Source organism: Microcebus murinus, chromosome 20 (genome assembly GCF_040939455.1).
Source record: "Microcebus murinus isolate Inina chromosome 20, M.murinus_Inina_mat1.0, whole genome shotgun sequence".
NCBI classification, from domain to species: Eukaryota; Metazoa; Chordata; class Mammalia; order Primates; family Cheirogaleidae; genus Microcebus; species Microcebus murinus.
The window spans coordinates 4,340,820-4,354,020 of record NC_134123.1 but is presented as its reverse complement, the minus strand read 5'-3'; the positions used below and the strand labels follow the sequence as shown (position 1 = coordinate 4,354,020).

General features: G+C 39.7%; 1 long non-coding RNA gene across 2 annotated transcripts in view; it reads right to left on the bottom strand.

Moving 5' to 3' along the window:
• Positions 1-209: 209 nt before the first annotated feature.
• LOC105884754 (uncharacterized) overlaps positions 210-13,201 on the bottom strand; it is a 40,026-nt gene continuing 27,034 nt past the window's right edge. The window contains exon 7 of one of the 2 annotated variants that reach the window (XR_012913666.1): positions 210-11,821. This is a non-coding gene — a long non-coding RNA (uncharacterized LOC105884754). The remainder of the gene's footprint in view (positions 11,822-13,201) is intronic. The other variant, XR_012913665.1, reaches the window with a different exon arrangement.

Below are 13,201 nucleotides of genomic sequence, written 5' to 3'. Positions count from 1 at the left end.
ATTTTCTTGGTTAGAGCTGGAACCCATACTACTGAGTGAAGTATCCCAAGAATGGAAAAACAAGCACCACATATACTCACCAGCAAACTGGTATTAACTGAGCAGCACCTAAGTGGACACATAGGTACTACAGTAATAGGGTATTGGGCAGGTGGGAGGGGGGAAGGGGGGCGGGTTATACATATATAATGAGTGAGATGTGCACCATCTGGGGGATGGTCATGATGAAGACTCAGACTTGTGGGGGGAGGGGGGAAAGGGCATTTATTGAAACCTTAAAATCTGTACCCCCATAATATGCCAAAATAAAATACATAAATAAATAAATAAATAAATAAATAAATAAATAAATAAATAAAATGGAAAAAAAATGTGCAATGTGCTTCTGGTTCACGGTGGAATGAGCGTGTGCCTTATTTCCTCTTCTGACTAAAACCCCACTAAAATGAGGATCAATGCCGAATTTCCACTTCTATCCAAAATTGAGTAACAGGGACTTGACCTACCCTTCCATCTAAAACAACCAAAAATAAGAGGGAGAGGAGGCAGACAAAACACATGAAACGACAGTACGCAAGATGCTGGACAACAGCGCTCCTTGAGGGAAGAGATGCAAATGAGGCGAGCCCTGGGACCGTTGAGCTTGGTGTCTGGAGAAGGGTTCCAGGCTGTAGCGCAAGCAGGCAAACCCAGGCGGAGCCCAGTGGACTGCGGAGTTGAGACGAGGCTGGGTGTGAGGAGACCCAGGCAGCTGGATTTTACAGCAAAGAGTTCTGGAGAGGGAATGAGCTGCACAGAAGAAAACGCCAAGTGTCTGAAGATGGTCCTGAGTACTCAGAGCTGAGTACCGAAAGGTGCATCTGTGAGGAAACCACCTATGGCCAGGAGAAAAACCGCACACACGGACTAAAGGTCAGGGCCTGCTGCTCACACAGACACGGAATAGTGGCTATTCTGGCAGGTCAGACTGGAAAACTTCAGGATTAACTGGGGTACATGGAACATTTCGCCTCCACTGTATGGAACAACCACCCCTAAAGCAAGCACTGATTTAGCCCTACCAAACAAATCTTAAAAGCAAGCACAAAGTATAAAACTCTTTCTAAGAGACTAAAGTATGTCTCAGACAAAAGCTTGAAAACATTTATAGGAATACAAAGATAGCTTGCACCAACACAGTAAAATGAACAATATTTGGCATGCAATCAAAAAAACAGAAAAATTGGACCCATAAGAGGACATCTTGTCAATCGATCAAAATGGACCCATATTAACACAGATGTGAACTCTGAAAAAGTTATTTTAACTTTACTCCACATGCTCAAAAAGTTAAGTAGATATGTGAAAGACATTTTTAAAAGGTCAAAATCAAATTTCTAGAGCTGAAAACTATAATGTCTAAGTTAGAAAATACATTGGATGGGAGTGTATGTTCAGGATAACTTGAATCTATGCTCCTGGGTGGCTATCAAGCTTTGGGCTTGAATAAACTCCACTCTTAATCATATTTTCTAAATCTTGTCACTTAAGGTTGATAAGAGCCACTGGGTCATGTAGAGTTGCTCCAAGCTATGCAGAAGGCACACTCTAGGGCTCAAACTCAGCTGCTGGGGACTATTTCCTGACTCTTCCTTAGAATCAGCACTTTCACAAGTACAGCGGGCCAGAGGACAGGAAGAGAAACCCTCCAAATCCTTTGTGGTTGCTGTTACTTTGGCTGTGATCATGCTTCCCATGCCAGACTTTATCCTTTAGATAATGGTTCCCATTTCCATCCCTTCCCTCCATTTGCTCTCTCAGCCACCTGCCTGTTTGTTTTGTTCATTTTTTTTTTTTTTACTTTTTTTTAAAGATAGGGTCTCACTCTTTCACCCAGGCTTGAGTGCAGTGGTGTGATCACAGCTCACTGCAGCTTCAGGGAAAAAACAATTACATTGGATGGGAATGATGATGAATTAGAGACTGCAGGAAAAAGATTAGTGAACTTGAAGATTGAATACATGGCCATAGAAAATACTCAAAATGAAAGACTAGAGAAAAAAGAACTTCATAAAATGAGAAGAGCATTGTGAGCTGTGGGATAACTTCAAGTAACCTAGACTTGGGAGATTTGAGTCCTTGAACTAAAGTTAAGGCAGTACAGAAAAAAATTAGAAGATACAATGTCTAAAACATTTCCAAATGTGATAAAAACAATAAAACCACAGATCTATGAAGGTCAATGAGCCCAATGTTGAGAAATATGAAGAAAATTACAGCAAGGTGTATCATAATCAGCTTGCTCAAAACCAGGGATAAAAAGAAAATCTTAAAATCAGCTTCAGACAAAAGGGTACATCATATAGAAAGGATCAAGGTAAGGATTATTGCAGATCTCTGGACAGAAATGGATGCACGTAAGAAGACAGTCATGCAACACTTTTAAAGTACTGAAAGAAAAAAATGTCAACCTAGAATTCTATATTTAGTGAATATATCTTTTAAAACAAAAGGAAAATAAATACTTTTTCAGACATACAAAAGCTAAAACAATTCATCACTGGGAGACTTCACCACAAGAAACATTTTAAAAAATTCCTTTAAGCAGAGGACAATAATATATGGAAATGGGAATCTATACAAAGGATAAAGAGCATTAGAAATAGGTATATATTCAAGTTTTATCTTAATTAAAAAATCTCTTTAAAAGATAATTGACTGTTTAAATAAAAAAATAATAACATAAAATGGTGTTTTAATATCTGTAAAGGTCAAATGTATTCCATCAATTATTTTAAAAAGGTTGGGAGGGGAGAAATAAAAATATGCTATTGCAAGATTATTACACTATATGTGAAGTGGCATAAGTCACTTGAAGGTAGACTGTGATAAGCTAAATATATATACTATAAATCCTAAAGTAACAACTCTGATAACAAGACAATGAATTATAATTGATAAGCCAACAAAGGAGACAAAATGGAATTATAAAAAATATCCAATACAAAATAAGGCGGGAAAAGGTAAAAAAAAGGAACAAAGTAGAGACTAACCAAACAACAAAACAAAAAACAAATAACATTTAAATTTAATCATATCGCATTAAATATAAATATCAATGATTAATTCAAAAGAGAATTTAGAAAGTATTTTGAACTGAATGAAAATTAAAATAACAACATATCAGAATTTGTAGGATGCCACAAAAGTAGTCAGCAGGGGAAAGTTTATAGTACTAGCTTATACTAGAAAAGAAGAAAAGTCTTACCTTTTCCCTTTAAAAAATTAGAAAAAGAAGAGCAAATCAAACTTTAAGTAGAAAGAAGGAAATAAAGAAAGAAACAGAAATCCATGACATAGAAAAATAAAAAATAGGAAAAAAATCAATGAAACTAAAAGTTTGTTCTTTGAGAAGATTAATAAAATTGATAAATCTCTAGCCAGACTTCTCAGGAAAAAATAAAAGGATAGAAGACAGAAATTGCCCATCATAGAACTGAGAGAAATGACATCATCAGATAGCCTACAGATGTTAAAAAGATAATAATGGGGATGTTGTGAAGAACTTCATGCCAATAAATTTGATAACATAAATTAAATGGACATATTCCTTGAAAGACAAAAATTGTCAAAGCTGACTTAAGAAGAAATAGATAACCTAATAGCCCTTATCACAAAAAAATTGAATTTATAACTAAAAAAAAAAACCTTCCACAAAAAAAAAAACTCCAAGTCAGATGGCTTCACTGGTGAATTATATCACATTTTAGGGAAGAAATAATAGCAGTTCTATATAACTCTTGAATGAAATTGGAAAGGAGGGAATATTTCCGAATTTATTCTGTGAGGTCAGCATTGCCCTAATACTAAAACTAGACAAAAATATTACAAGCAAAAAAGACAGATCAGTATCCCTCACGAACCTAAAACAATTCTAGGAAAAATTTTAGCAAACTGAATCCAACAATAAATAAAAAGGATAATATGCCATGACAAAGTAGGGTTTATCTCAGGAATATAAAATTTGTTTAACACTCAAAAGTCAATGACACATTCAAAAACAATGGATGCTGGCACAGATGCAGAGATAGGAACACTTACACACTGTTGATAGGACTGCAAATTATTACAACCTCTGTAGAAAACACTATGGAGAATTCTCAAAGAACTAAAAGTAGACCTACAATTTGACCCAGCAATCCCACTACTGGGTATCTACCCAAAGGAAAAGAAATAATTTAATCAAAAAGACACCTGCACATGAATATTTATTGCAGCACAATTCATAATTGCAAAGATGCAGAATCAACCCAAGTGTTCATCAATTGATAAGTGGATTAACAACATGTGGCATATATTAATATGTACCATGGAGTACTACTCAGCCATAAAAAGTAATGAATTAATGTCTTTTGCAGCAGTTTGGATGGAACTGGAGACGATTATTCTAAGTGAAGTATCTCAAGAATGGAAAAAGGAACACTACATGTATTCTTTAATAGTTTGGAAATAATTGATGGGGACACATGGGCAGTGAAAGAAGTAAACATCACTGGAAATCAAGAGACGGGGAGGGAGAAGAGGGGAGGGCAAAAACCTCCTAAGAGGTACCATGAACACTACTCTGGTGATGGGCACACTTACAGCCTTGATGAAAGCAACATAAAAGCTGTCCCTGTAACAAACACATTTGTACTCCCTTAATATTTTGAAATAAAAAATAATTTTAAAAAGTCAATCAAGGATCAATGTAATCCACTATATTGCTAAACTATAAAGAAAAACCACATGATCACTTTAATAGATGCAGAAAAGACATGTGACAATCTCCCATACATTCCTGATAAAAGCTCTCAGTAAAGTAGGAATTAAAGGGAACATCCTCCATATGATAATGGGGATGTACAAAAACATACACCTGACATCATGCTTAAGGGTGTTAATACTAAGACTGAGCATTTATTACTAAAGTATCAGGAAGACTTAACACTTAAAACTAGATTTCCTTCCCCTCCAAGATTAGAAACAAGACAAGGATGTCCAACAGAACATATATAAGGCTATGAGATCACATACAAACACCAATCATATATCTATGTGCTAACAATGAATAATCTGAAATTGGAATTTTAAAAAAGATAAAATTTATGACAGCACCAAAGGATATGAAATACTAAGAAATTACTGAAAATAACTGAGTTGACATCTTTTAAAAAATATGAAATACTTAGGTATAAAATCTTGTACGTCACTGTGCAATTTCGAAATAATAAAAATCAAAAGGAGATCTTGAGAGTTTCCACGGGGAATAAACAGATCACCTGGAAAGGACTGACCATCGGACTGTGGTTAGACTCCTCGACAGGGAGAATGGCGAGGCTAGAGGAAAGGGAAGGGTGGCGAAAGTGACTAACTCTCATCCGGCACAGCGAGGACTTGGTAGGCACTGTGTAAGGCGGCAAACTAGCAAACAGACGCACAAGCACAGCAGACGGAAATGTGGGCTGACCACCAGAGGCCTAGAAGCGGCTGGGTTGGAACTGGCTGCCTCTGAGAGCACAGCTGGAGGGGGAGGTGGGGCAGGAGATAGAGAACGCAATCATTTAATAGCCCTATTTGTATGAAATGTTTTACAGAACACAACGGGTGCATGTTGGCACCAGAGCCCAGAGCAGGTTAAATGGACTCCAGGGCAGCGCGGCTATGCTTTGCACATGGCCAGGGCACTCTGCTGCGACAGCCAGTAGCCAGCTGTTCTCTTCTCCACATCAACGCTTCCACTTCACTGAATTTATTTTATACTCTCTCTCTCTCTCTCTCTCTCTCTCTCGCTCGCTCGGTGACAAAGAGCCTTGTTGGGGTGTGGCTCCGATGGAGCCCACTGGTGGAGGGCCAAGGTAGGCCAGCAGAGTATGTGATCTCCACACACGGAGCACTGAGCTCAGCCATGAGAACACGCAGGCCCCGAAGCTCTGCATGCGACGCACCGATCAGCTGCATTGCAGAGGGAAGTGCGGCAGAGCATGTGTTTGGGGGCGAGAGACAGTGAGTGGCAGGAAGGACGTGACCTTGCACCCCCCAAAACCAGGGACACTGCATTTCGCAGGGATGCCCTAATTCCGTGTCTGTACCAATACTCTCCTAAACGTGGGACAGTGGTGGTTCCCACATGATTTTAGTCAGTACAGCATTAAGTCTCATGGAAAGAAAAGTTGTTCCTTTTCAATTATCCTTCAACTTTATTTACGTCGAGGAGAAAAATCTTAGTTTGGTACCCTTTTAATCAAGAGCTCTGGTTTAAAGGGTCTCTTTCTTTCTCAGACCTGAGGCTCAGAGTGTTTCACTAATATGCAATTTTTGTGCTTGCATTTGTTTCATGGTTACTGTCTATTTTTTAAATGACAAGTGAAACTGGTTTTCCATTTGTGGTAGTGGTAAAGGTTAAATTTACTCTTTTAAATAAATTTATTTACAATGAAAAATAGGTTATTTAAGAATATTAAGCAAACAGCAGCATAAGAGAAAAGCGATTATGGTGATATTTGTAAAGATGGTTTGCCAATCACTGAAGGTTTGGAACCACTCTGGTCCAAGCTCTGCCCGGGTTTACCTGCCGCATACAGCTCCTGGCAGGACAGGGAAACACCAAGGGAAGAATGACCTCATTTAGGTTGGACACTGGCAGCATTTTCTGGGTGAGAAACTGAATTTGCTCATGCTTTTTAATAATCTCCCAATTAAATGTAACTGTTGTGAAATATATCCCAATTTGAAGTGTACAATAAAACCTAGAATACAGCCTTGGGAGTTGTGGGCCCATAGTTTCTGAAAAGTAGATGGCAGGTAAACTGCTGAGCTATGCCTTTTCCTCCCCAATTATACCTAAAAAAATAAAATAAAATAAAAACCCAAACACTCCCCCACATATAATGAATGCACTCAACATCTCCATGTATGTAGTCTCCTAATCTCCAAGCCTTCAATGCAGATAAACACGTTACAGACGGTTTCACACCAACGCTGCGCTATCAACTTGGGCTGCAGGAAATGGATTTCAGCAGCAATTGCTGCTCTCTCCCCACGTGAACACTCCTACAATGGGAAACAGGTGAATCCAGAGAGCAATGAGGTCAGCACAGAGGTCTCACTTTCAACCGCCAATGAATGCAACTATTTCCATGATAACCAGTGCTCAACACGCTTACAATGATCATCGTAACTTGTTCATAAGAAAATTTGGGGAAAAGAAGAAGAATAAGATTGAAAAAATAAATCAAGGTCAAAAATAATGGTAGCAAAAGATACCATAAACCAATTTAAAAGAGGGCCATGGTCTGGGAGATTGCCACACATCTAACAGGTGCAGGATCATAATACAGTGTGTGTGTGCGTGTGTACGACTCCTACAAATCAATAAGACAACCCAGTAGAAACATGGTCGAATAAACAAATAAAAGTGTTCGAATAAACAAATCATAGGGAGGAAATAAACACAGCCAATAAACACATGACAAGTGGTTCAATCTCAGTAATAAGAGAAATGTACATTAAAATAATGACATGCCATTTTGCACCTAAAAGTAGCAGGCATTTTAATGTAGTAGCATCAAGAGTTGGCAAGGGTATGAGGAAACAGGAGCCCTTGTACTCTGCAGCCAAGAACATAAATTGGTACCTCCATTTTGGAAAGCAATTTGACCCTGTTTATTAAAATGTGCACAAAATTTTCCACCTGGAGGTATATACTTAGACAGGCACTCATGTGCACAAGACGGCACATACTACAGTTGCATTTCTTGAACTCCTGACCTCCAGGGATCCTCCTGCCTCTGCCTCCCAGACTGCTAGGATTACAGGTGTGAGCCGCTGCACCAGGCCTACAGTGGCATTTCTAATAGTGGATAATCCAAAAAACAAAAGCCCCCTAAGAGAAGAAAAGCTAAATAAACTACAGCATAGACACACCATGAAATATTATGAAGCAATTAAAACAGATAAAGTAGATCTATATGGGTTAGCATTGAAAGATCTTCAAGAAATATAAGCGAAAACTTCAGTTGCAGAAAGATACACATATTATACCTATATAGGGGAAAAAATCTTTAAAAACAATGCTGTCTGATTGCTTAGTGCTATCGACTCAGGTGTACTGTGCTTAAATGCGTGAACGATATTTCAGAGGACGGAGACCAGACTGGTAATTGCTACTGGAAGGGTAGAGAGTACTGGGCAGAGGAAGGGAAGTAAGAATCTCTATTGGTGGTAGGGGTCTAAGGTGACTTTAATGTATTTGTAATGGTTTAATTTTCCAAGGGGTTGATATTTATGTATTTCTTGAGCAATTTAAATAATGCAACAAAACACTGGAAAGAGTAACACTGATCTTTTAGGGACTGAGGGAAGGGGGCAGAGACGGTAGGCCAGTGGAATAGGGAGTGTCTGCTACTTTACTGAAATTCATGGGAACATCAATGTGTTAAATTCATCAGGTGGAAGACTGCCCTGTGGGGCTCCCTCCTCTTTGCAAACAAGTTGTCTCTGTGACTTTGCAAGGCTCAAGGCTCAGGGCTCCCAGGGCGTGCCTCCCTCCCTCAATATAAGAGAAGGTGAGACCTTACCAATAAGAGTCAAACTACAGTCTAAGAACCCTTGGTCAGAGGAAATTCAAAAAAGGAATACACATGCAGCGTAAGGGAATCTTTCTCTGCTTCTTTATTAAATTGCTATATCCACATATTGTACTTTAGCAGCCAAAATTAAGTCCCCTAATATGGTCTCATGGTAATAACACTGTAAAACAATACAAAAGGGCAATAACTCCCCAGTTTCTTAAGGCGGAAGTCTGAAATCTACAGTGCTTTTTTTTTTTTTCAAAAACCACAGCTTGGTAAAATGCACAGCTATTAGAAAACAGATTCTCTTCCTAAATGCCTTGAAATTCATGTCCCTTTTAATTGCCCAGAATTCATGTCACTTGTGTGAAAAAGCTATAAACATACACAATCATAAAAACACACTTAGACATCTTGAACAAAATCAATGCCATATTATTTTAGTTTATTATTCCTCGTAGAGTTCACACTGGTCGTCTACTGTGATATTTATTTATACCAAAGAAGCGAAAGAGCATAAATGCCACACTTGGGACAACACTAATGCTAGAATTGAGTAGCATACATACAGCTTCTGCCTTAACTTAAAAAACTAAAGCAGTCTTTACGAATCAATCTCACATAATACAGGACAAAGCTGAAGGTCACCGTATTATTCATTGAAAAAACCACCGATAAGGATTAAAATTAAGGTTCACGAGATTTGAGGAGCTGTTAGCTGGCAGAATGGCTTCCTCCTCCCTACCGGGGATGGCGGGGGGCTGGGGTGACACACACTGTAAGGAAGAATACACTTTCCCCGGGCTTTGTTATTCTTCTCTCTTTGGAACCTCTAAGCTCTTTATTCAGGAGGTCCTCTGCTATTCACAACTTTGCTGCTCTTATGAAAAATTAATGACTGCTTTCTCTTCAACGGAAACTGCCTCATCTTGCAGGGTAACAGGAGGCCGCGCGGAAGCGAGGCCGCAGCAGGAGAAGCCCCTCTCACACCAGCCCGGTTACGGCTGGGGGAAAACACCCCCGTAGTTCAAGGATAGCAAGTAGATGGTGTGCAGCCTGCTGCAGGTGGCAGAACAGGGACCACATCCTTCACAAAAGGGAAGTGCCAACAAAAGCAGCCTGCCCCCAACGCAGGCTGCCCCCACGCCCTGCTCACTGACTCCTTTATGCCGGCACCGAGCGCCACGCTGTGTTGCAAGCTGTTGTTTGCAGGCAGATTTTCTGCTGGGGTTAACAGGTAAGAGCAGTGATCCCACATGCAACAGCAAGAGCAAAATGGAGAGGATGCTTTTAGCTAAGCTGCAATGCTCAGCAGACACTTCTGAAAATACCACAGCTCGGTGTTGCATCATGCTTGAATGGAAGAGCTGCAGGTGGGGGCAGCGTGCTTGTTTCAAAATGATTTACCAAGGTAAGGAGAGAGTGTAGAATTGCAGAAATAAAATAATGTGGCTCATGTCTTGTCACATATGCATCAGTCTTCATTTTACTACCCAGTTGTGGCCATCGAAATAGTTTCTGGTGAAATTCTACTTTCATTGTTTAAAAGCCCTGCATTTTTATACGGCTCAAACTCAGCTCTTCTCACTCTGAGCCCAGTGCTCCTGGGGAGCGGGCGGAAGGACATCCACATGCTCCATCCAGTCGAGCCACCCAGCCAGCCAAGGGCTGTGGGCAGAACAAATGACAAAACGTTGAAATGCCTATTATCAAACAGACGAAAGGTGAATGTCGGTGAGGGTGTGGAGAAAAGGGAACCCTAGTGCACTGTTGGTGGAAGTATAAATTAATACAGCCATTATGGAAAACAGTATGGAGGTTCCTCAGAAACCTAAAAATAGAGCCACCATATGACCCAGCAATCCCACGTCCGGATACAGACCCAAAGGAATCGCAATCAGTGTGGCAAGAGAGGCTCACGCTCACGCTCCCGGCAGCCGTGCTCGCGACAGCTCACATACGGGGCAACCTAGGCGTCCACCCTTAGATGAAGGAGTAAAGAAAATGTGGTACGCATGCACAATGGAATACTGTTCATCCTCCAAAAAGATGGAAATTCTGTCATCTGCCACAACATGAATGAACTCGGGGGACATCACACCGAGTGAAATAAGCCAGGCACAGGACAAATACTGCATGGTCTCCTTACAGGTGGAGTCTGAAACAGGAAGCTCAAAGAAGCAGAGTAGAATGGTGGTTGCCAGGGGCTGGCAATTGTGGCCGAGGGAAAAGGGGCAGATATTGATCAAAGGGTATGAAATTTCAATTAGACAGGTGGAATAAGATTTAGTGATCTAGGGCATAGAATGGTGACTATCATACACAATACAATATGTATTTCAAAACTGCGAAAAGAGGAGATTTTAAATGTTTTCACCACACACAAAAAATGGTAAGTATGGGAGGTGATGGGTTTATTAACTAGCATGATTTAATCATTTCACAATGGAAACATATATCGAAACATCACATCATGCCCCATAAATATATCCTATATAGAATTATTTTAAAAAGAACGGAGCATCAACCTGATGTCAAACACACAGCGATGGTGAAGCCCACGGATCTGCACCTGCACCCACGCCGCCCTGGCCTTCCTGGCGCTGATGGGGCGCAGTGGGGGAGGTGTGGCCAAACATCTCATCCAGATAACCGCGCTTGTGGAGGCTGGGCTTCCGGAGACGCCATTCAAGGGCATATCTTTTGTGGGATTTCTTTGTTTGCTTTTAAATCACCGTTTCTTAAGTGTTTGTAGTAAGCGCACACCAAGCTCCGGTGTTTAAGAGCATGTAATGGAGACTCTACAAAGGATAGCTTTGTATTGACTGGCTGTGCTTAGCAGCGTTTGCATTTGCCTATTTTTCTGTATCACTAATGGCACATGCAATGACAATTAGAGAAGCCTACTTGCACACACTTTTCAGAGAACACTCCATCTACAAGTGTTTCTCCTCAGTTTTAAGAATTTTAAAATATTTGAGGGACAATGGCTGGCAGCCTCTGTAGTGTGCTCTCTCCATGCCAAGCACTGCTTTAGGGTTTTCTGACAGGTTATGAACTTCACAACAATCCCATGAGGCTTGCACTATTATTTTACAGACACCCCATTTTACAGATCAAGACACTGAGAAACAAAGAATGAAAGTGGCTTGCCTAAGGTTTCCAGGTAGCAGGTGGTGGGGCTGGGCGTCAAAGCTGGTAGACTGGCTCCAGTCTGCTGTGATTTCCGTCTGAAGAGAGATGTGATTTAAAATAATTTTTAAACATATGAAGTTCATTTCCAATATAATTATAGACATCAGATCCAAATAACTAAAAAATCCAGGAAAAAAGAGCCATGAACATACACTTTCAGAGTATGCAATGGAGAGCAAAATCAATTCTTGCTTTAAAATCTATTATAAGGATTGTACACTGTCAACATTCTATTGTCATATATCAAAAAATCCTCACCACCACAACAAAACATTCACGATGATATAAAAGTGAACTTTGTTCCTTAACGAAATGCTATAAATATGCACAAGAAAATATTTTTCTATCCAAAATGACAATCAGCCAATAGACAGCAACCGTGCATCAGCTCCTTCATGCCAGCAGCAAGAGTCATTTCTCATCTCCTGGAATTTAAACCAGAAGATCTGTGAAGCCTGTCATTGGTTCAGCATGGATGAGGGAGCCTGTTAGAAGCCATCGTTACAATCTAAAACTTAAAACTTCCGCATGACAAAATAAATCTTAAAAAGGTTAAAAGATAAGTTATAAGTAGGGAGTAGATATTTGCAACAAACCTAGCAAACAAAAGATTGTTAACCAGAAATTATAAAGAACTCCCACAAATCAATAAGCAACTCAATAGAAAAAAGCATACATGGCATATTCAAGAATTTCACAAGAAAGGACATTCAAATGGCCAATAAACAGGGAAGGATGTTGAGCCTCACTAGCAATTCGGGAAACACAAATTGTAATCACAGTAAGCTACCTATTTCAGATAGGGAAAATTTTTAAGTCGACCAACATAAGATGTTGATGTAAGTGTAGGAAAATGAATGCTTTCACACACAGCTGGTAGGAGTCTAAAAGGCACAGCCAATTTGGAGGTGTTCTGGAAGTACCTAATGACATGGAAGATGAACAAACTCTGTGACCTTAAAATTATATGTGCAGAGAAATACTTGCACAGATGCACTGAGGGACATACACAAGGACATTCATTGCAACATAATTTGAAATGATGAAAAACTTGACACAACCTAGATATCTGTCAGCAAGAACATGCATCACTAACCATGAACATGTGGTATGTTCATAGGATATAACAGCTAAGGACATTGCTCTAGATTTACATGTATCAAAATACACAGAGCTCAAAAATGACGATGAGTGAAAAAAGTTGCCGAACAAAATATAGTGTGGTATCATTGATATAATGTTTACAAAGCCCCCATGTGAACAATATTATGTGTGTCTAAGGATATGTATATGTTCATGTAAAAGTTTACAAAATTGGCTGGAAGGATTCACACCAAGTTCAGAGTAGCATTTATTTCTGGGCACTAAGGAGAGGAACTGAGATTGGAGGAACAGACAAAGGGAGGTTTAAGTCA